At 34.6% G+C, this 24,984-nt stretch overlaps 1 protein-coding gene across 5 annotated transcripts in view; it reads right to left on the bottom strand.

Annotated features, from left to right (window-relative positions):
* FBXW7 (F-box and WD repeat domain containing 7) overlaps window positions 1–24,984 on the bottom strand; it is a 227,473-nt gene that overhangs the window by 170,118 nt on the left and 32,371 nt on the right. Inside the window, exon 1 of one of the 5 annotated variants that reach the window (XM_042935298.1) lies at window positions 1,775–3,100. The exons of the other annotated variants lie outside the window; for them this stretch is intronic. The gene's annotated coding sequence lies outside the window, so the exon portion shown is untranslated. Of the gene's footprint in view, window positions 1–1,774; window positions 3,101–24,984 lie in introns of those variants that run through there. 5 annotated transcript variants of the gene reach the window in all.

The raw sequence follows: 24,984 nt of genomic DNA, 5'->3' as shown, positions 1-24,984 counted from the left end.
CTTCTATTTTGTCTTTAAGAATAATTTTTACAAATGAGTAAAATCTAGAAACATACATTTTCTCTGGTGCCAAACCTGATTCTAACAAACTATCTAGCACTAAGAAAAGAAATAACATATACTAATATACATAACCTTAGCATAAATGTATGTTTTTCAGAAAATTTATAGCATATTCCAAACTTTCCAATTGAATAACCCTATTAGGTGACTGGAAAGTTTTCTAAATGTAAATACTTGAAATTTCTAAATGTAAATACTTGTAAATACAGAAAAAACAAAACTTGGCTGGACATTCCTATAATGAAAGAGTTCTGAGTCTCCACTCCTATACCTTCTATCTTCAATTACTTCCACGTGGAAAATATTCAATTAACATTCATGTCTTGCCTACCTCTTTTTAAAAGGCACTGCATGTAAGCATATATCACAGCAAATAACCCAAATTATGTAATCAAACTTCCAAGTATAAACAAATTATTTACAAAAGAGAAATTTGTATAGGCACTCGAAGCTTATCATCTCTTCAAGTCTTTTCCTTAAGGTAGACGAGATCTAGACTAAGACATATTATGTTATCAGTGGAAACTCCATAGACCCACAGTAGTCCATGACATATGATTTCAGAGCAAAGTTAGATTCGAAGATCATTTTTCTAATAAACACGGCTACATAAATACATGTTATCTTAATATAGATGTCTTCCATAAGGCAGTATCACTAAGACCCATCCAAATAGGTTCACTTTTAATAAACTATTTACTAAGTCATGTGATAGTCATGTGATATCTTAAAAAGATCCACTTTACAATATGGCACACTCAACTACATATGATTTTGTTATGTATATAAAAAGGAACTATCATGTGTCACTTATACATCTGATTGAAATATTAAATAAACTTGTAATAAAAATTATATGCCAAGAAACTATGAAAAAAGTAGATATGAATTTAAATATTTTCAATTATTCTGGTGACTTCTATCCTTTTGTCTATTTTGCAAATTCTCGTTAATGTGGTTCTTTACCATTTAAAATGTATGTAACATGGGCCACCTGGGTGGCTCAGTCAGTTAAGCATCCAACTTCAGCTCAGGTCATGATCTCATGTTTCATGGGTTCGAGTCCCATGTCAGGCTCTGTGCTGACAGCTCAGAACCTGGAGCCTGCTTCAGATTCTGTGTCTCCCTTTCTCTCTGCCCCTCTCCTGCTCTGGTGCTCTCTCTCTCTCTCTCTCTCTCTCTCACTCTCTCAAAATAAACATTAAAAAAATTTTTTTCAATATGTGTAACAAAAAAAATAACCAAGCAATTCTACATTTTATAACTATTAAGGATCATTACATGTCTTTTTAAAAATCTTTATATTAGCACCAGTTTTATTTATTACTCTAGCTCTAGGGCATGGTAGTACATATAGTACTCAATATTTACTGAATAAAATTATTTAACTTTTCTAAGTTTTGGTTTCTTCAAAGTAAAACAAGCATAGCAATACCTACATGTTACAATTGCTTACAATTAAATAAGATAATACATACACACAGAAGGTGCTTAAAAATTAAATAAGATAATATATACACACAGAAGGTGCTAAAATGTCAAGTTGATCCCTTGTTTCAGTAAAAACAAATAATTGTTGCTATTAGTTTAGTTCATACCTAAAAACAAAGCCAAATGATTTTCTCAAAGTTAATATGGGACCAAGATTAGACAAAAATTTTAGGGTAAAAAGAAAGGAGGCTTATCAACCAGAAACGAAGATTTACCATACATTCATAACGGTGAGATCTGCGGTATTGGGTCGAAGAGGCCAATGAACAAGAACACAGAGTCCAAATTCAAATCTGTGTGTATACAGAAATTTCATACATGACAAAGGTAGTATTACAAGAAGTGAGAAAAAGGACTATTTAAATGAATGATTCAGGGACAATTAAACATCCACTAAAAAAGTAAGGTAAAAATATATCTCGACAACATCCCAGTGTAGATCAAACTTTCTAGGTATTATGTTTTACCAACACCTGAAAAAATTGAAACTAAAACTTTCAAAAGACAATATAGGATAATCTCACAAGACATGAAGATTGAAAATGCTATTTTAAATAAGGCACAAAAGCCATAAAAGAAAAAGTTGATATATTCATCATCAAAACTTGACACTTCTGTATTAGAAGGGGTACATAAATATTCATCATCAAAACTTGACACTTCTGTATTAGAAGGGGTACAACAAAGTTAAAAGTCAAACGACTATATTCCAGGTTCTCATAGGACAACAGCCCCATGTAAATCCAATCTTTCCATACACCCTTCAAAACTGAAAATAAAAAAAAGCATCAACCCAGAGAGCAAATAAAACTACCCATAAACCACACCATTGGCTTAACCAGCAGACTAATACAGAGTCCATGTTAGATATAAGTTGAGGAAGGGGTAAAATTTTAGCAGAGCAAATTCTGAAGAATCAAGCACAGACTGCATGGCAAGCAGAAGGAAACTGGAGCCTAGAGTAGGTGGAACACATAACTTCCAGAAAGCGAAAGTCTTACAGTAAATAGGAAAGTACTAAGAAATGGTGTCCCAGAGTAGATCAGATTCCTGGCTACCAATGAATAGATAGGGAGGGTTCAAAGTATGAAGGATCAGAGATGGCAGTCTCAGGAAGATGGGACACCCTTAGAGGCTTGGTGGTAAAAGGAAAGAAGAAAGCAAAAGGTGGAAATCAAGTGTTTTACAAAAACAAAAAAGAATCTCAAAAGTGTACAATATACAAACCCCTTTCCCCTCACCCTCCCAGACCAAAAAAACAAACAAAAAAATAAATAAATAACCTATACATTAAAGAAATTGCACTTCACTATACCAACAAAAGGGAGAGCTCTTGAACAAGAAATACTATAAGCCAGGCAAATCTCTCACCCCTGTCTACATACAACTGGTAACGCTAAGCCAGGAAATGAATAGAAGTAGTAGACAACACTAATTAAAAAGCTACTATAAGAACATGGAAAGGGGCAGCTGTAGCTCAGTCAGCTGGGCGTCTGACTTTGGCTCAGGTCATGATCTAACAGCTCGTGGGTTCCAGACCCACGTCAGGATCTGTCCTGTCAGCTCAGAGATCGGAGCCTGCTTCAGATTCTGTGTCTCCCTCTCTGCCCCTGCCCTGCTCACACTCAATCTCTCTCTCTCTTAAAAATAAACATTAAAAAAAAAAGAATTTTTTAAGGGAAAAAAAAAACATGGAAATTCCAATCCAAACACTTCAGCTAATGAAAATTCTCACCACAAAAAATTCACAAAACTGTCAACTAATACTCCAAATTGAAGTAAATACAGTGTGTCTGTGTGTGTGTGTGTGTGTGTGTGTGTAAGCAAAAATCAAAAACTCAGAATAGATACTGACAAAACACAGCAAGATATGAAATAATAATTGACCCTACTTGGGAGAATAAACAAAAAGAAAAAAAAAAAAAGAAGAAGGAAAAGTCAAATCATTTTTTAAATTATAAAAAGTAAGACTGAATTCAAATAAAAACATAAGGGAAAATAAGGAGCAAGAAGACAGACAAGAGAATAAAAATAAAGGAAAAAAGATCAAATAAAAAACCACAGATCTGTGAAGAAGCTATAACATGCATAACTGATAACTACGAAGAATAAAAGCAAAATAAAAGAATATTTAAAATTATAATTTAAAACATATTTCCAAAAACAAAAACAATTGCATACATGTATGTTGTAGCAGGCAGGAAGAAATATGATATATGTGAATTCTGACAAAAATCTACATACTTGGAAAAACAATCTCAGAATAATAAACTCTAAAACATAGCCTAATAAAATTTTAATAGTAAAAAAAAAAAACAAAAAACAAAACCTTTGGGGGCTTCCAACAAAAATACTGTACTAAGCTTCTTACAAAAGACAGAAGTAAGGTTGGCATCAGATTTCTCAATAGCAACATTCAAAGTGAGTCAACATTGTAGCACCTTTTTCAAGAAATCCAAGGAATCAAAGTGTAAACCAAGGATTTCATATCCAATCAGGTGTCCTTTTAACTATCAAGGCTATTAAAGAAACACAGATTTAAACTTGCATGAACTCCGGAAATACATTAAGCATAGCCCATTATGAGCAATCTACAAAAGAATGAATTTCATACCATCAAATAAAGACAGAGGAAACTTCGACAAAAGCTTTACTAAACAGAGACAACAGTGAATATATTTAATTTTAGATATATTACTAAAACAAAGGTATGGACAAGGACAGAAGAATGGTACTTAAATATTATATTCTTTCACATATTATAATGGAATTTTTAATATGTAAAATAAAGGGAAATAAAAACAGAGAAGAATCAGCTCTCTGGTGTTAAATAGGTAACAAGTGAATGTCAAAGGATATTCATTTAATGCAGACAAAACAATATTCAGCAGTCTAAGTCCACTGCCAAAATTTAGCCATTAAAACAAAAATATCAACCTTCCTTAAGTAAGAAAATAATTCTCAAAAAGTAGAGAAACAGACCACTATGTGAAAGAATAAAAAACAGCAGTAAATACAACACATCAATCAGAAAAACACCCATCATATCAAGATATGTAAACAAGCTTAAATCTCTTAGTAAAAAAAAAAATTTCAAATTGCTTATTTGATTGAACAGAAAACAGTATTTATAAAAAAACAACAAAAAAGATAAAAATACTTAGGAATAAATGTAAATGTGTAAAACTTCTATAAGGAAAACTTTAAAACACTTCTGAAACATACAAAAGTAAATAAACAAATAGAAAGACATCCCCTATTCTCTTGCAAAAGTACCTTATTATCATAAAGATGTTGATTTCCCCAAGCTAATGAGTAATAACATTACTCAAATAAAAATACCAGCAAATGTTTTCCTAGAATTCAATAAGCTAATGCTCAAATTCACTCATAAGGAATATGCATATCTAGTGTTTCTGTGTAAAAAAGAACATGAATAACATACAAACATAAATGCATGCACACACATAAATAGGCTTATTTTTATAAAAAGAAACACAAGGATAAACCAGAAATTAATGAAATTGGTTACCTACAAAGTGAGTAAAAATGGAAAATAGTGATTGAGAAGGAAGACCTTTAAGAATGCTTTTTTATGTAGTTTTGACCCATAGACATGGTAGTTTTACTATTCTCAAAACAGTAAATAAAATTAAATCAATAATGGGGCCCTAAAACTGAATATGAACAAAAACAGATTATCAAGTGTTTATCAAGGTGACATAAAAACATAATTAATTAAAATAACTTATGAGCATAGTACTCTGACTACATACCTTCACTGGGATCTACTGTATGAACAAAAAACTGCATAGAAATCTTAAACCTTACATATTGGGTTTATAGTTGGCAGCAGTATTGGTATGGCAATTTCAATATTATGTTGTGTATACGTTGAAGGACAGAACCAATAAATAAATGTATATTGATGTTATTGTTAAGAGACATCCAAATATGTAACAGGAAGGGAGAAGAACCCTGCAGTAGTAGATTGGAATTACAAATATTACTGGTTTTTTTAGACCACTTGCTCTGTCCAGTGAAAAGAGTCCCTAAAGAACAGTGATACACAGTAATACAGAACATATCCAGTGCCCATGATGTAGTGATGGAACTACACCAAGAGGAATAAGGGTCCTTGGAGAAATAGCCATTTCCAGGTCCACAGTGGGAAAAGCATAAAAGTAAGAACAGAACATTCTGTTGTGCCAGAAAAATTAAGTGCTCTAAAAATGATGGGACCTATCACAGAGACACCAAAACCAGACTGAATGAGTTCCCACTGGCTAAATTTTAACAATTTGAACCTTCAAAAGAAATATAACAATAATGGATTTTAATTCACTGAATAAAAGAATCCATGAGCCCACAGTGATAATGAAAAAAAGGAGAGTAGAAATTCTTCCTCACAGAAGAATACCAGCTAATAAATGTGGAAAAAAACAGAACTAAAAAAAATCATCATTTTGCAAATATCAATGTAATCAATGATTCAAGCAAATATCAACAATGAATGTTAAAATCATTGGGCGAAAGGTCCTTGATGTTTCCTCAGCCTCCATGCATGGATTAATTACCAAAGAGAAAAAGATATCTTTACAATGGAGAAATCTGGCAGCATTTGCTAAACCAACTAATCCAGTTTAACATCACAAATAATGGAACAAACTAATAATATAGAAGTTAACATAAGCAAACTTTATATATATATATACATACGTATATATATATATGTATATATATACATACGTATATATATACACACGTATATATATATACGTGTGACACGTATATATATATACGTGTGTATATATATATATATATATATATATCTCAACATGGATAATCCTGATATGAACATTGAGTGAAAAAAAGGAAGTTAAAAGGTGTTAAACAATATTTACATTTTAAACCTAAATCAATCCTATTTTTTATGCAAACGTGCATAAAAGTATAAAAAACAATGGATAACTTCAGACTACTAATTACCTCTTACAAGAAAGAAGAATGAGATTAGCCATCCTCAACTAACTTTTTATTTAAAAAGTATTGAGGGAGACCTGGGTAGCTCAGTCAGTTAAGCATCTGACTTCAGCTCAGGTCATGATCTCAAAGTTTGTGGGTTCGAGCCCCATGTCGGGCTCTGTGCTGTCAGCTCAGAGCCTGGAGCCTGCTTCAGATTCTCTCTCTCTCTCTCCCTCTCTCTCTCTCTCTCTCTCTCTCTCTCTCTGCCCCTCCCCTGCTCACACTCTGTATCTCTCTCTCAAAAATAAACATTTAAAAAAAAATTTTTTTTGTAAGTAAATAAAAAGTTATGAAACAATCCTAGCAAAATGTTAATATTTGTCAATTTTGGCCACTTGGATACATGAGCACTTTAAATTCCTTCTTGTATTTTTTATATCTTTAAATATCTTATAATTTAGAAATTTAAAATTATAAATGAATTGCTGCTATACAAATCTTGGTTCTATACAGCTATACAATACTTACTTCTGTAATTCATGGCCTTTAAAACTATGGTTTTGAAGACCTTTGATTTAGAAGCAGGCCCCTCAATGATTCTACTTTAATCTCTAATGTAAATTAATAGAAGCCAATCAGCACTCCCAAAAATGATCCTAATAAGCAAAATGCATTTCATTTACTTAAATAAAAGATAACTTGGAAGCTATGCCATCTGAGTGGCATTATACCTTCTCTAAAGTTTAATACCTTCTGTATCTCATATTAATCTTAATATATATCACCATTTGAAGAACTGAAAAGTTTGTCCATTCTAATAATTCATTTTTTCAATCATTCTGAACTACCTCTATAAAACCATCCTACTAAAATTATTTTTAAATAGCAACCAGTTAAGTCTATTCTTTTAAATCTACTATTGTAAAATTGATGCACAAAAACATTTTTCAAACTCAAAAATTTTAAGTGGTTTGATAAGTTAGTTTTTCATCACATTTCTTATAATGCTTCAATCTATTTGTAAAAACTTTCTATTTTCTGCTTAAGAGAAGGTCAATGGCTTTCACTTCACTACTCTAACATAATCATGAATTGAAATGAGAACTCTTAGCTCTTTGGACCGACAAAGCTACCAGTATGCCTAAGCCAATAAAGCGATTTGTTCATTAATGCTGCTAATAAAGCAACCTTTTGTTAGTCTATGAAACATCAGAAACCTCAGAGACTCTAACTTTGCAATTTTTCCCTGTTTTTGCCATATGAACTTAGAAGTTCTCTTATATGCCATTTACTTTAACAACTAAAACATAACCATCTAGAAATTTGACTCCCCACTCTAGCTAATTTCATAACATATTAGTTCTAGCTTCAGAAAACTGTTCCTAGATGAAACTACTTTTATTTAATTATTCTCTATTTTCCCATAGAGCCAATCTGTGTAGAAATCTGTGCCATTGTCTAATAAACACTTTAAGGAACAATCTCTGTAATATTCTCAAAATGAAAAATAAAAAGGTTCATTTACCCAATAAGCATTAATCGATCAACTACAGTAAGCAACACATGCAAAGATTAATATACAATTTCTGCCCTCAAGCAACTCAATTTAAGGAATAAAACAACCATCTAGAAAAATAACTATATGGTAGCTTATAATAATATTAACTACTAAATGTAACAGCATGAAGGATATAATTGAGCTTAGACAAGATAAAAAGTCTTCAATGAGGAGGCTTTGAGGCAAAATAAAGGAAAATATATTTAGGTTTAGTGAATACCTTATATATAAAAACAGGAACATAAAACACCACAATACAGGCAAAAATTCTGAATTTATAAGGCTAGAATGTATCATGCATCTAAGAAATTAGTAAGAAACATTAGTTCTTGAAGCGCTTTTGAATTTGGACTTTTCTTCCATCCAGTGGACAGACATTAAAGAGTTATAAGAAGGGGTAGATGATATTCAGATTTTTTTTTTTTTTTTTTTAAAGAAAGGTCACTCCTTAGGTACCCTGAATGCCCAAAAGCTTAATATATTATGAAGTTATTGAAAACTTAAGCTGGAGAGCCTGGGTGGCTCAGTCAGTTAAGCATCCAACTCTTTTTTATTTTTTTAGTGTTTATTTTTGAGAGAGAGGGAGAGAGAGCACGTGCACAAGCAAGGGAAGGGCAGAGAGAGAGACACAGAATCCAAAGCAGGCTCCAGGCTCTGAGCTGTCAGCACAGAGCCCGATGCAGGGCTCAAACTCACAAACCTGTGAGATCACGACCATGTCGGACACTCAACCGACTGAGCCACCCAGGTGCCCCTTAAAGCATCCAACTCTTGATTTTGGCTCAGGTCATGATCTCACAGTTCATGAGTTCAAGCCCCATGTCAGGCTCCACACTGTTAGTGTGAGCCCACTTTGGATTCCTTCCCCGCCCCCCCACCCCCACCCCTCACCCACTCACGCGCTCGCTCTCTCTCTCAAAACAAGTAAATACACTTAAATAAAAAGTATATGATATAGAAGCTTTTGGGCATTAGGTGCCTCAGGAATACATGAATACTAGATTTTCAAATGTGATTCATGCTTGGTACAATTATACACCTATTATGTGCTCCTAATTAACTTCAGCATTTTCTGCCTAATTGCTAATCTAAGAGATGTATCAATCAATCAATAAAATACTGGTTCCAGTAACAGGTATTTTAAACCCCTTCAAAGTATTAGAAAAACATCAGTTTTCATGGACTGTAAAGTCATATTGTTGATCAATTTTAAGAGTTTCAAATAAGGTCAAGAGACTGCATTTAAAATTTGCAGAATAAATCATGAAACTTACTTCACTATAATACTTACTGTAAACACAGTACTATCTGCCTTGCACCCTTGCTTTCTTCCAAGCACTATCTCTTATGTCTACTACCCTCCTCTCACAGTAGCTACCTTGGGAACTCAATGTCTTTACATGACCTTGGGCCACAGTGAATTAACCCAATTGGACCCAGCCATACTAGAAAGTCTATTAATGCTTTGACTTGGGAGTCAAAAATTAATCAGAAGCTCTCCAGAGGCTGATGTTCTAAGATAAAGAAATTCAGGGGTGCCTGGCTGGCTCAGTTGGCAGAGCATACAAATCTCAATCTCAGGGTCAAGAGTTCAAGCCCTACTTTGGGCAGAGAGATTTCTTAAAAATGAATGAATGAATGAATGAATGAATGAATTTTTTTAATCCAGACTGGCTCTTTACACATTTCCCACTAATGAAAAGCACCAGTCTGCACTGAAAAACATGAAGAGGAAAAAAATTATTATATGGTTCTGTTTATTTTGGATATGTTTAAAATTTTCAACATGAAAAGGTTTTTTTTAATCAAAGGTGTGAAGACAAATGAGTAGCACTGATGTTCTCACCCCTGGATTAATAAATAAAACCATAACAATCTAATTCTTTTCCCTTATGAACCATACCCTAATTTCACATACCCTTCCCCCACCAACCACTATGCTGAATCCCTCTTCACTTTTAAACATTCTCCAAATATCAATCTTAAGGTCACTTCCTTGGGGGAAAGTCTCTCTCTCCTGACTCGAAACACTCACGAGATTAAGTGCCCCTGTTATGTGCTTTCATGTCTTTTATCATAATTGTGATTTGATTATTTCATATCAATCTCTCAAGTAGACTTATAGCGTCCATGAATTCAAGGAAATCCCTGTTCAGTCATTAGCTGACAACTAAGCTGAGTGGAGACTTCATGACCTCACGTGACAAAGAACTCAGATTTTACAAATTAGTTGAGAAAAATTACCTAATAACAACAAAAACAAATCTTGGGAAGGGAAAGAATCTGTGCTATGTAATTTAAATTGTTCATATTGTGTAATTTAAAATGTCTAGTTTCTAACAAAAAATTACAAGATTTACAAAGAAATATGAAAGTATAGCTCATACACGGGGGAAAAAAAAGCAGTCAGTAAAAACCATCTCTGAGGAAGCCCAGACAGTGGACTTACTAGCAGACAGACTTTAAATCTGCTATTTTCAATATGTTCAAAAAATGAAAAGAACCATGCCAAAGATACTGGTATATCACCAAATAGAGAAGATCAATAAAGAATTTTTTTTTAAAGAACAAAACAGAAATTCTAAAACTGAAAGACACATTAGCTGAAAAGGAAAAATGAGGTTCCATAGCAGAATTGAGTAGGTAGAAGACATAATGAGCAAATTTGAAGAGCCATCATCTGAGATTAACCAGTCTGTAGAATAGAAAGAAAAAAAGGAAAATGAACAGTCTCAGAGAACCTCTGAGACACTGATGTCTTTTCACATCAACCTGAAGTAATGTAATAGCTATAAAACACTCCATCCAAAAGCAGCAGAATACACATTCTTCTCAAATGTTGATGAAACATTCTCCCAGAAAGAACAGATATTAGGCCACAAAACAACCCTCAGAAAATTCAAAGAGATCAATATCATACAAAGTATCTTTTCCAATCACAAAAAATGAAGATAAGAATCAACAGCTACAACACATGCTACAATATGAATGAACCTTGAAACCATTATGCCATCTGAAATAAGCCAGTCACAAAAGGACAAATACTATATGATTTCCTCTTATATGTGGTACCCTGAATAGTCACATTCATGGAAACAGTAAAACAGAGGTTAGGTTATCAGGGACTGTGGAGAGGCAGAGAAGGAGAGTTATTGTTTAATGGACACTATGAATGTACTTAATGCCACTGAATTGTACACTTCAAAATGGTGAAAATGGCAAATTATGTATTATATGCATTTTATGATGATTAAAAAAAAAACTCAGAGAAAAAGGTATTATTTTTATTAGGTTCCCTAGAACCCAAAAAGTAATATAAATATCTAACGTTTACTAAGTGTCAGGCATTGCACACACTACCTCATAAAATCTCCACAATGCTGCCAAGTACTATTATTATCTCTGTTTTAATGACGAGGAAACTGAGGCACGGAACAGTTAAGTCACTTGGTCAAAATCATGAAGCCAGGAAACTGTGAAACCAGGACTCAAATTCTGGTAATCTGACTCTTCAGAGCCCACACTCCTAACTGTGTAATATGCTATATCCCAAAAAGCAGCACGAGGTAAACAACAATCATAGCAATCATAGCAGAAATTTAGCTACTCTGTTAAACTACTGAAGTATTTTGAAATACAAAATAAAAAATCAAAACACAATCCCTCCCCTTCAGTACTTTTAACGTGTATTTGCACCAAAAATAACATGTTTAATGGTGTAACTATTCGCAAAACATTTTTATCAATCTTTATTTTTCACTAGTTCATACCTTCATAAGGCAATGAAGCAAATCAAAATTTAAATATATACCTACAGTATAAAATTTAAGAAAAAAACAAGACCATCATCCCTTATAAACATAAACTAATAGGCAAGGGAGAAAGCACACTAGAGAAAAGAAGAGGGATGTAGAATAATATTTGTAAATAGGAAAGGGGTCTTTTACTCACATGCTTCCAAGTAAGAAACAGACAACATAATAAAGCTCAAGAGTATTTGGGAATCAAGTGGCAGGACTTTTGGACATGGTTCCAGATCTCAGTACACATTATTATTGCTCTTTTTTTTAATCAGTTGCCAATAAAATGAGAAAGAATTATCACCTATCAAGAATCTGCTCACATTCATAACTTTTTTTTAACATACTGATCCAACAATCAAAGTATGGAATAATAGCTCTTCAATTTTTATGAAATCTTTAATTAAAGAGAAAAAAACGACACCAATACAATCATTCAATAAATTTATTATGCCAGGCACTAAGACAATAAGAATAAATATACCCTGCCCTCTGAAAACTTAAGTCTAATGGAGAGATTGATATGAAGTAATCAAACAAATAAATCATAATTAGGATAAAAGCCATGAAATCACATAACAGGGACACTTAAGCTATTGAGTGTTTCGAGTCAGGAGAGACTTCCCCCCAAGAAACTGAACTTTAGAATTGATATTTGGAATGTTTATTTTTTTTTCTATTTTTTTTAATATATGAAATTTATTGTCAAATTGGTTTCCATACAACAGCCAGTGCTCATCCCAAAAGATGCCCTCTTCAATACCCATCACCTATCCTCCCCTCCCTCCCACCCCCCATCAACCCTCAGTTTGTTTTCAGTTTTTAAGAGTCTCTTATGCTTTGGCTCTCTCCCACTCTAACCTCTTTTAAAAGTGAAGAGAAATCTAGGATGATAGTTGGTTGTGGGAAGGGACATGGAATCAGGGTTTGGTACACATGGGAAAAGAATTATATTGGTTAAGATTTTATTTATTAAGCCAGTTGTAAGAATAGGTGTTGTTGACGTGTCTTTATAACTTTTAGATTTCCAAAACAAAACAATCTGTTCATGTGGAAAATGTGAGACATATACAAAATAGTATAATAAATTCCTATGTATCCATAACCCAAATTCTATAACCATCGACACCCTGCCATTCTTGTTCTATCTATACCCTCCACTCTCTGACACCTAGCTTAATTTTTTTTTTTTTTAGGTAAAATTTACATAGGCTGAAATATATGCTTACCTATACAACTCTGACAAATAGATAAATGTGTATAACCTACACCTCTATTGGATGCCGAACATTTTCATCCTTTCAGGAAACCTTTATGCCCCTTCCCTGTTGAGCACCACTACTCTCCCCACAACCAAATGATCAAACCACTGTTCAATATTTTAAATTGTTTTCACCACAGATCAGCTTTGCCTAATCTGAGAACTTAATATAAATGGAATTGTACTGTATTGTGTCCAGCACCTGAGAGTTTTTTTTAGATTCCTCCATGTCATTTTGCATATGTTCTTTCCTCTTTATTACCGAGTAGTATTCTGTAGTAATTAATATACCAAAACTTTTCAATCCGTTATCCATCCTATCAATTGACATTTGGGTTGTTCCCAGTGATTAGCCGTTATAAATAAATCTACCAAAAAAATTCTTGAATAAGGCTTTTTGTAACCATAGGTTTTCATTTCTCTTGGGAAAATATCCAAGAGAACTACTGAATCCAAAGATAGGTATATACTTAAATTTATATAAAAATGCCAAATGGTGTTCCAAAGTAGTTCTACAAGTATATACTCACACCAGCAATTTATGGGAGTTCTGGCTGTCTTACTGGAAATTTTGATATTACAGTCTTTTTTTTTTTTTTTTAATTTTAGCCCTTATAGTTAATTTTAGTAGTTATCTCCTAGTTTCAATTTGCATTTTTCTAATAACTAACGCTTAGAACTTTGATATATATTAAAAATTGGGGATTTTTATTTTTTTTTTTTTAATGTTTATTTTTGAGAGAGAGACAGAACATGAGTGGGGAACGGACAGAAAGAGAGGGAGAGACAGAATCTGATGTAGGCTCCAGTCTCTGAGCTGTCAGCACAGAGCCCAATGCAGGGCATGAACCTATGAACCATGAGATTATGACCTGAGCCAAAGTCAGACACTCAACCAACTGAGCCACCCACATGCCCCAAAATTGGAGTGTTTTTTAAGGTGAGGAGTACTGACATACTGAAAGTAACAAGAACAAAGACTCTGAAGGAAATGATAAAGCATATTTGTACCAAGAAGCCAAGGAATAAAAATGAAAGTGCATGAGATAAGGCTATGTAGGTAGACTAGGGTTAAATCACATGGATGGAGATTATCCTAAATTCAGATTTAGTCTCATTTTGTTTAGGTGCCTCTGAGATAGCTAAGCAGAGTTATTAAATAGGACTGGAACTTAGCTAGATAAGTAAGGGCTTATGGAGAGAAGTAATTCCCTCCATTAGTGGAAACCAAAGTGGTGAGACTGCCTGGTGAGAAAAAACAAAGAGGCAAGAAAAAGCATCCTAGGACCAAGACTCAAGAAATTACAATTTAAATGACCAAAAAGATGGCACAAAAACAGGCACTCAGATCAATGGAACAGAATAGAGAACCCAGAAATGGACCCACACACGTAAGGCAAACTAATCTTTGACAAAGCAGGAAAGAATATCCAAGGAATAGAGAGTCTCTTCAGCAAATGGTGTTGGGAAAACTGGACAGCAACATGCAGAAAAATGAACCTGGACCACTTTCTTACACTATAACCAAAAATAAACTCAAAATGGATGAAAGACCTCAATGTAAGACAGGAAGCCATCAAAATCCTCGAGGAGAAAGCAGGCAAAAACTCTCTGACTTTGGCCACAGCAACTTCTTACTCAACACATCTCCAGAAGCAAGGGAAACAAAAGCAAAAATGAACTATTGGGACCTCATCAAAATAAAAAGCTTCTGCACAGCACAGGAAACAATAGCAAAACTAAAAGGCAACTGACAAAATGGGAGAAGATATTTGCAAATGACATACCAGATAAAGGGTTAGTATCGATAATCTATAAAGAACGTTATCAAACTCAACACCCAAAAAACAAATAATCCAGGGGAGAAATGGGCAAAAGACATGAATAGACACTACTCCAAAGAAGACATCCAGATGGCCAACTGACACATGAAAAAATGTTCAACATCACTCATCATCAGGGAAATACAAATCAAAACCACAATGAGATACCACCTCATACCTGTCAAAATGGCTAACTAACAACTCAGGCAACAACAGATGTTGGCGAGGATGTGGAGAGAGAGGATCTCTTTTGCACTGCTGGTGGGAATGCAAACTGGTGCAGCCACTCTGGAAACCAGTATGGAAGTTCCTCAAAAAAACTAAAAATAGAATTATCCTATGACCCAGCAATTGCACTACGAGATATCTATCCAAGGGATAAGGTGTGCTGTTTCGAAGAGGCACATGCACCCCAATGTTTATAGCAGCTCTATCAACAATAGCCAAAGTATGGAAAGAGCCCAAATGTCCATCGATGGATGAATGGATAAAGAAGATGTGGTATATATATATATATATATATATATATATATATATATATATATATATACAATGGAGTATTATTCAGCAATCCAAAGAATGAAATCTTGCCATTTGCAACTACGTGGATGAAACTAGAGGGTATTATGCTAAACAAAATTAGTCAGAGAAAGACAAATATCGTATGACTTCACTTTTATGAGGAATTTAAGATACAAAACAGATGAACATAAGAGAAGGGAAGCAAAATAATATAAAAACAGGGAGAGGGACAAAACATAAGAGATTCTTAAATATAGAGAACAGAGGGTTGCTAGAGGGACTGTGGGAGGGGGATGGGTTAAATGGGTAAGGGGCATTAAGGGATCTACTCTTGAAATCATTGTTGTACTATATGCTAACTTGGATGTAAATTAAAAAATTAATTAAAAATAAATGACCAAAAAGAGGTCTGAAGAATAATATACCAAAGGGTTTGGAGAAGTTTTCAACAATGCTAAAAGCTTCTAGGAGGTTGTTATGTTGAACTGTGTTCCCCCCAAATTCCTATGTTGATGCTCTACCCTCCAGCACACCTCAGAACATGACTGTATTTGGGAATAGGGCCTTTAAAGAGGTGATTATGTTATCACCTAGGCCTTAATCCAATCTGACTGGTGCCCTTATAAGGAAATGTGAACACAGACACCAGGGCTGTGCATTCACAGAGGAAAGACCATTAACACAGCAAGAACATGGTCATTTGCAAACCAAGGCAGAGAGGCCTCAGAAGAAACCAAACCTGCAGACGCCTTGACCTTAAACTTCTAGCCAGTAGAATTGTGAGAAAATGCGTTTTTGTTGCTTAAGCCATCCAGTCTGTGGTATTTCATTATGACAGCCTTAGCCAACTAATACAGAGGTCAAATAAGAACAAGTCTAAAAACATCCACTTAATTTATTAAAACAGAGGTCACTGCTATCATTAGCAAATACTGTTTGGTGGAGTGAATAAATTGAGATGAGACAAAGGTGAGAAATGGAAACAAACATAAATAATGATTTCAAGCATTTGGCTAGGAAAGAGAACAAAAGATTAGTAATGTAGTGCTCATAAAGCCTTATTGTTCCATTTTGTTTTTTTAAATAGTGAGGAGAAGAACTCAGTGTAAAGAAAGAAAACTGAATATACAAAAGAAATAATCAACAGTGTAAGGTACCCCAAAGGGACAGAAGGCAAGAGAGTCCTAGGTAAAAAACAGTACTGCCTCTATTTTAACATTAAGGAGGAAGAAAAAAATAGTAAAACAGTGGGCAACTAATGGCAACCACCTAGTACTCCTATTTCACTGGAAAGTAATAGGAAACGCCTTCTCTAGAAAGAGGTCTGTTGGAGGTCTGAGAAGAGTGGGTAACTAAAGCAGTTATGGTGGAGATGAGGAAACCAGCTGACAAGAGGAAGGCGATAGATTTTCAAGTAGTAATAGGGTCCACTTGATGATCATGAATTTATAATGAAAAAAAGTATGTTCTTTCGAGTAATTTTCTACTGCAGCATTTAGGTGGTACAGAAATGGAGGAAGCAGATCATGGGGTTAATTCAGAACTGGGATTTTGTCAGACAGTTGGGACCAATATATCCAGTAAGAGGGATCTAGGATATGAACAAGCAGTAGACAACAGACTCTCAGTTAACAAGAGATAGAGAAGAGATAGAAAAATAGAGAAGGCTGATAACTGGAAGAATGAGAAGCCAAAAGACTAGAAGTAGAAATGAGTTGGTAGAATAGTGGCAATGGCTAACCAACAGTTATATAACTAATCAAACAACCCTCAAGGATATAAGGTACTTTTTAATAATTTATTAGGCAGAACAGTTATTAATAATTCCCACGGGAGTAATACAACAGACTGGAGAACAAAGTCACTGGATTTGAAGAGGTCAGGGAAATGAGACTCAGGATGTTGGTGCATCATCCATATGGATGCTGAAATCATCCAAGATCATTGTAGGACCTAAAATTTACAAGATTATGAGCAATGTGCCATCACCTTGCAAGAATAATAATGTACGAAGACGGCAGGAGATAACAGCTAAAAGGAAGCTAGAAGAGAAAGTGACACTGTTCTAAATACTGTTCTAAATGTATGAATTTAATGCTCACAAATAATCTGTAAGGTAAGAAATGATACTGCCACTACTAATGTAGAAACAAACGCAGAGAAGTTTTAAAAGAGTTAACCAAGTTTGCTCTCTTAAACCACTATGCTATAGGATACTGTAAGACATCAAAAACCAGCATGAGTGGGGTGCAGGGCACAAAGAACCCCCAAATAGAGTAAAATTTTCAATTAAGGAAATTTATATAGTATAGACTATACTTCCAGTCCCAACAATATATCAGATTAGATCACCTGTAAAGCCTTCCCACAGAAATTTCATTCAGAAAGGATAAATCAAAATCATTTTTTAAATAAACTTTTTAGCTACCATGAAAGAAAAATCTTAAAGTGCCAGTAACACAGAAAAAAACTAGTTAAGATTGCCAGTTGACAATGCTTCTGCCCTAGGATGGGTTACTAGTCTTAAGCTATTCCTTTGGCCTTTAACTTATATGTAGGGACTAAATATGACCCTTTTGGACCTTGGTGAGAGACTTTAGAACAGAGATCCCTCTTCCTCCTCCACATGGTAACACACACATGAAGCCAAAACCCAGGAAGGGCTGTAATTTTAGTAAAGGGGTACTAAACAGCCCAATAAAACAAGAAAATTAAGGAGGCTGAGGCTTGGGAAAAGCAATCACTAATCCCTGATTATATGACGAACTACAGAGGGTATCCAAGACAATCTATCATTAGAATCAGAGTTCAGCAAGGGTGCTGGATACAAAAACAATGTACAAAGAAGCAATCTGTTTCCCAAACTGATTAATGGTGGTTACAAAATGTATTTGTATAAAAATTCTCATTCATCATAATAAAAAAAACCATAAAGAACCTAAGGAATGTCTGGGTGGCTCAGTCGGTTAAGCATCCGACTTCGGCTCAAGGTCATGATCTCACGGTTCGGTTCGCAGGTTTGAGCCCCATGTCGGCTCAGTGCTGACAGCTCAGAGCCTGGAACCTGCGTGGGATTCTGTGTCTCCTTCCATCTCTGACCTTCCCCTGCTCGTGCTCTGTCTCTCTCTGTCTCTCAAAAATAAATAAACTTTAAAAAAAAAAAAGAGAGAACCTAAGGATAAATCTAATAAAAGACATGTGAAAACAATGTAACTATACTGAAAAACGTTAAAGAACACTTAAACAGAAATATATCTCACAGTCATCCAATAAGATATCAATTATGCCCAAGGTAGCTTGTAAATTCAATGAAATTCCAATCACAATCCCAACATGATTTAGGGTTTGTTTTTTGTTGGATTTTCTTTGAGGTGGGGATAAAATTTGACAAGCTAACCTAAAATTCATTCAGGGATTTACCTCATCAAGCTTCAAAAGATGTATCAAAACTATTATAATCAATACAGTATGATAATGACAAGAAATCAGGCAAATCAAGTAAGACTATGGTACAGAATAGACTAGCAATAAACCCATGTAGTAAATTTGTAAATTTAAAACTTTTGACCAAAATTAAAAACAACCCACAGACAAAACAAGTATTGATGAGGTTGTAGAGAAAAAGGAACCCTCTTTAGGAATGCAAACTGGTGCAGCCACTGTGGAAAACAGTATGGAGGTTCCTCAAAAAGTTAAAAACAGAAATGCCCTATGATCCAGTAATTGCACTACCAGGTATTTACCAAAAAAATACAAAAACACTAATTCAAAGGGATATATGCACCCCCATGTTTATAGCAGCATTATTTACAATAACCAAAGTATAGAAGCAGTCCAAGTGTCCATAAAAAAAGAATGAAATCTTACCATTTACAACAACATGGATGGAGCTAGAGAGTATAATACTAAGTGAAATAACTCAGAGAAAAACAAGTATGTTATAATTTCACTCTTAGGTGGAATTTAAGGGGAAAAAAAAAAAACAAGCAAAAGGGGAAAGAGACAAGCCAAGAAACTCTTAACTACTGAGAACATATTGATGGTTACCAGAGGGGAGGGAGGTCAGGGGATGAATGAAATAGGAGATGGAAATTAAGGAGGGCACCTGTCACGATGACCACCAGGTACTGTATGGAATTGTTGAACTGCTATATTGTCCACCTGAAACTAATATGACACTGTATGTTAACTGTACTGAAATTAAAATTAAAAAATTAAAAAATAAATTAAAATTTCAAAAACCCACAGATAGAAAAGATATCTGCAATGCTAATACCAAAAACATTAATATCCAGATTATAAAAAGAATTGCCACAAATCAATATTAAAGCCAATATTTGACAGAAAAAGAAAATTACCAAAGAACACAGAGAAAAGATTCCCAAAATACGAGACCAGAATGAACAAGACTCTTGTAAAGATGCTCAACTTTACTAGAAATCATTGAAATGAGAAGAGTTTCTTATGTTTCAGGGAGGCAAAAAGTAGTGGCTAGATAAAACAAAATCTTCACAAAAATGTGAGGAAACATGCTGGTGGGCACAAAGTAGTACCTCTACTTTGGACTGGACTTAGCAATACTTGGTAAGATGAAATAGCACCTGTACCTTATGATCCAGCAATTCTACTCTTGTGTGCCTATCCTAGATAAAGTTACACATTGACTGGGCACTTATGTACAAGACTGTTCATTACAATATTATATGCCGAAGGTAGGAATTCATTTTCTCTTAGTGTAACACTAAGTTTTATTCAACGTAGAATACCAAACAGCAGTTAAAAAGAATAAACTAAACCTACATGTGTCAACGTGAATACATTTAGAAAACAATCACATCATCTTCTATGTAAATGTTTTATATGTACAAAAGAATAGAGGCATGATGCACAACAACTTCAGGATAATGAGCATCTCTGAAGGAGGGAGGAAAGGATGGGGGCAGTAAAATTTTAAAAGAAGAGAAAAAGCAAAGGAGGCAAAAGGTAACCTCTATTTGACCTTGAGGCTGGGTACACAGGTGTACTACATTACTTTCTGTAAGTTTTTGTGTTTGAATTATTTCATAATTTATACAAATTTCTAGAAGAAACTGAAAATAGTAAGCTTACTGATTATGAACAGCAATTCTAGAGGGTACAATGGAAGTAACTAGAAAGGAAAGGGAAAACAGAAGTCTTTGTCAAAGTAAAAAATTACAAAACATTATGAAGATGGTAATTCAGAAGACAGTGCACCTGCTGATAAAAACAGGGATGAGAAGCAAGTGTCTGACTCCTTGAGAAAGACAGAATTTGGGTCTCCTGGCTAGACTATTTTGTCTCAGTAGGACCAAATAAAGTAAATCTAATTAGTTTATTAGCTCACTTGGCCAGGTATCACTGTGATTCCCAGCAATTCTAATCACTATACATTATGAAAGTGACTCTACTGAACCTTGAATCTAATAGGTGCAAGGCATTCTGCTACATAATGCAAGGGACTCAAACAGGTATCTCACCAGTTCTCAGGAAGCTTATTATTTAGTGTGAGAGCTAAGATATGTATAGAAAGAAAAACAAAACAAAACAAAACAAAACCCTAGCTCTTAACACCAAAACAAGTGTTACTGGAATTCAGAGGAAGAAAAGAACCCATCAGGTTGCTGGGATGTACAAGAAAGGTTTCACCACAGCAGTGGAGCTCAAGCTGAGTAGTGAAGGACAGGAAGCAATTCAAAAGGTACAAAAATCGGCATTCTAGGAAGAAAAAAAAAAAAAAAAAAAAGGTGGCAAAGAAATGTAGACCTCTGGGGAGAAAACAATAAAGTATAAGGTCTTGGCAACTTTTGGATCTTAATTAGAAAAATAAAATACTCTGACAATAAGCAATCTTTATAATTAGATCAATCAGGGTTCTTAGTGGCAAACAACAGAAACTATTTCAGGCAGTTTCAATAGAAAAAGAAATTATTAACATATATTGGGAGATTCAAAGAATTCTCCCCCAAAGAGCCCGAGAATCAGCTTGGAGGTATGCAACCAGGAAAAATACCTAAGTCTCCCCACCAAACTGTTCCCACCCTGTGAGCCCTGGTACCGTGAAAGCGGAGCCTCAGATAATAAGGCTCACTAGGATGTCTGCCACTGCTACCTGTAAAAAGTTCAATGTGTCACCACCTAACATCCACATTAGGAAGCAATTCCAAGTGAGAGCTGTTTTCCTTGCAATTTTCTCTTCTGAATTCATGTTTTACACAGATGCTTCTGATCAACATAATCTAGATCACATGCCTGTGTCCTAGCTGCAAGGGATGCTAGAAAAATGAGTTCTGTCTTCTACAGGGCCCCAAACATACAAATTTCTCCAACATTAACGAGTTATTTGAAATGAGATAAATATAGATCAAGTCTCGGCTATCAAACAACATACACATTTATTCCAAACTTCAAGCTCCAAACAAAATTCTCAAGCTTGACATATTATAACTAAGCCTTGTAGGAATAAAACCCTTTCTGTTCCTCAAAGGGAGATAAAAAACAATCTTATCAGTTATTGAACACAGCCCCAATATCAGAATCTCTGGATGATGTCTCCTTCCCTTCTGGGTTTTTCTATAACCTATGAACTAAACTGCAAATGGCAGTAAGAATAGAAAAACAAGTGAAAAGAAATTTTAATACATAAACAAATAAAGGAAAACTTAACAGGTTCTACACACCTAACTCAAGTCAAGGAACTGTGAAGAACTACAGCTCACTCTTATGATAGTTCAACTGATTCTTATGATAGTTCAAGTCAGACCTTCACTTGTGAGTCCTAAAATTTTTGGTTATACAGATCAAGTAAGACCTTAATGGGCTCCCCATCTATTTTAGACCTAGGAATCCCATCATCATTTAGCTATAGCCAAAATGAAGCAATCAAGTCAGTGCATCTCTGATCATCATGCCTGTCATGCTAACTTATGGAAATGATGCCCACCTTGCCTATGAAAGTTAAATCCTGAGAATCCTACCATCTGAAATCAAAGAGACATTTCAATGGCAGTATCTCCTCCTACCTACAGACAAGAGCAATTATACTGCTTTTATAGATGCTGGCACTGTCCTCAAAGTATTTCTCATTACCCTTGGGGAATGAAGTATCTTCTGGACCTCTTAGTGGATAATGGTGGAGAGGAAATAAATGTCCCTTAATCTTCTGACTTCTTCCTCTATGTTACACCATGAATTTGTAGGCATTCAACTTCATTTAGTATGTAGGCCAATGTTCAGACCAATGAAAGGAGCAAACAATTAGAACATCTTCTAGCTGCTTGAGTTAGAATACTCAACACAAAATCTCTGGTAATTGCGCCATGCCAATACACTGAACCCAAATGCAGGTTTCCCTCTCATCATCAAAACCCACCTTTACACATATTACTAAAGTTCCTGATGATATGTTACCAAAAATCTTTTTTTAGAATGTTAATATATAATCCTTTTCTTCCCATTTTGACTATGCAAAGGTACAGCATGCTATTACAGTCTGACTCCAGTTATAGATCTGAAAACAATAAGGACTGTGGAAGGACTATGGAAGGAAACTGGCTTCCCTTTAAGTGGTAAGAGTCATAAGATAGATTGTTATAGGTCTTCAAAAAGACAGGGAAAGAGGGCTTCTGCCAGCAAGAGAGACTTCATGAAATCTGGAGTCTTGAAGTATTATGTGTCCATAATTCTCCACATAAGGAAAATTTATTTGAAAGATTATTAGCAGCCATAAATATGTCATATGTCCAAATAACAACTCCACTGCTATTCCATCTTCTGAACTTTCTTAAAATTAACCATATAAGATTTTTCTGATCGGCTATTTTGTTATGCATTTAGTATAATTATTACAACTTCTACACACAAAGATGAGGCAGCATTATGGTACTGAAATTCAAGAGCAATTGAGTTTATGCCCCTAGAGGGCAGCATTTCTCATAGGATAGATAGGTTTGACTTCAATAAAAAAAGGAATTTCATTGTCCTAAAAGTTTAAGAAATGCAGGCAGGATAAACAAGATTTAGCAAGTTTCTTTCTTGTAACATGTCTCAGTCTCTAATACATCACTGTGTACTGTAAATCTTCAGTAGGTCACCATTATGTTATATGGTGTTTCTTCAAACTTTTAATCACAGAACCCTTTATTCAAAGACCATCTCTAGTGACTACTTCTACAGGAAGTATTTTGGGGGCACCTGGGTGGCTCCGGTCATGATCTCATGGCTTGTAAGTTCGAGCCCCGTGTTGGGCTCTATGCTGACAGCTCAGAGCCTGGAGCCTGCTTCAGATTCTGTGTGTATGTGTCTCTGTGTGTGTGTGTGTGTGTGTGTGTGTGTGTGTGTGTGTGTGCCCCTCCCCCACTCATGCTCTGTCTCTCAAAAATAAACAAACGTTAAAAAAAAATTTTTTTTAAAAGAAAGAAAGTATTTTGGAAACAATCTTGCAAACAAGTTCTCTCAAGACAAGTTTCCCTTCCTTCTTTATTCATAAACTAACTCTTCTAATTTTTAAAATAGGTCTCTAGATATCTCTCTGTTTTCACAGATCATGATTGAGAATGGAATAAAGACTGGCAACAGCATTCATTTATTTTGTGGAAATCAAAAACATTAGCTTACTACTTTGGCTTGCTCAAAGGACAACAGAAAAAAAATTTTTTTCAAACAGGTGCTATGACTAGTTGAGCTATGGCCCTTCTAGCTTTAAAAACCACAAAGGAGGGGCGCCTGGGTGGCTCAGTTGGTTGAGCATCCAACTCTGGCTCAGGTCGTGATCTCACACGCCGTGAGTTCAAGCCCTACGCCCAGCTCTGTGCTGACACCTCAGAGCCTGGAGCCTCCTTCAGATTCTGTGTCTCCCTCTCTTTCTGCCCCTCCCCTGCTCATGCTCTCTCTCTCTCCCTCTCTCTCTCAAAAAATAAACATTAAAAAATTTTAAAAAAACACACAAAGGAGTTGAAATATGCTTAATAAAACATTTTCATATTTATCCAAACTCAGAATATTAAATATTTGAGCTCCATTAATAATCTTCCCACAATCCATGTCAACTGAAATTGAGTTTCCCTAAGATCTGTGAATCTACTTTTTCAACCATAAATTTTATGAAATCTAAATAAAGATCAAATATTTCTGAAGATCAAATTCAGATGTAAAATATCTACCAGGTTTTAAAGAATCTGTACAAAAGAAATGTAAATTATCTCAATATTTTAAAATTGATTATATGTTAAGATGATGTTAGAGATATCAGATTAAGTAAAAATAATTTAGCCTTTTTTTTTTTTACTTAATGAGACTACTAGAAATTTTTACATTACATACGTGACTCAAATTATAGTTCTATCACACAGTGCTGCTCTACACAAGATTAAAGATAAACATAATTAAATTCTTGCAAAAAAAAAAAAAAGAATATTCTTTACAACATCACTCTTAACTACCTAAAATATCACCCTGGAAGTTCACGTTACAATAGCCTATCAC

This window comes from Panthera leo, chromosome B1, assembly GCF_018350215.1.
Source record: "Panthera leo isolate Ple1 chromosome B1, P.leo_Ple1_pat1.1, whole genome shotgun sequence".
NCBI lineage: Eukaryota > Metazoa > Chordata > Mammalia > Carnivora > Felidae > Panthera > Panthera leo.
The sequence above is the reverse complement of the archived record's forward strand: the minus strand, read 5'-3'. Positions and strand labels throughout refer to the sequence as shown.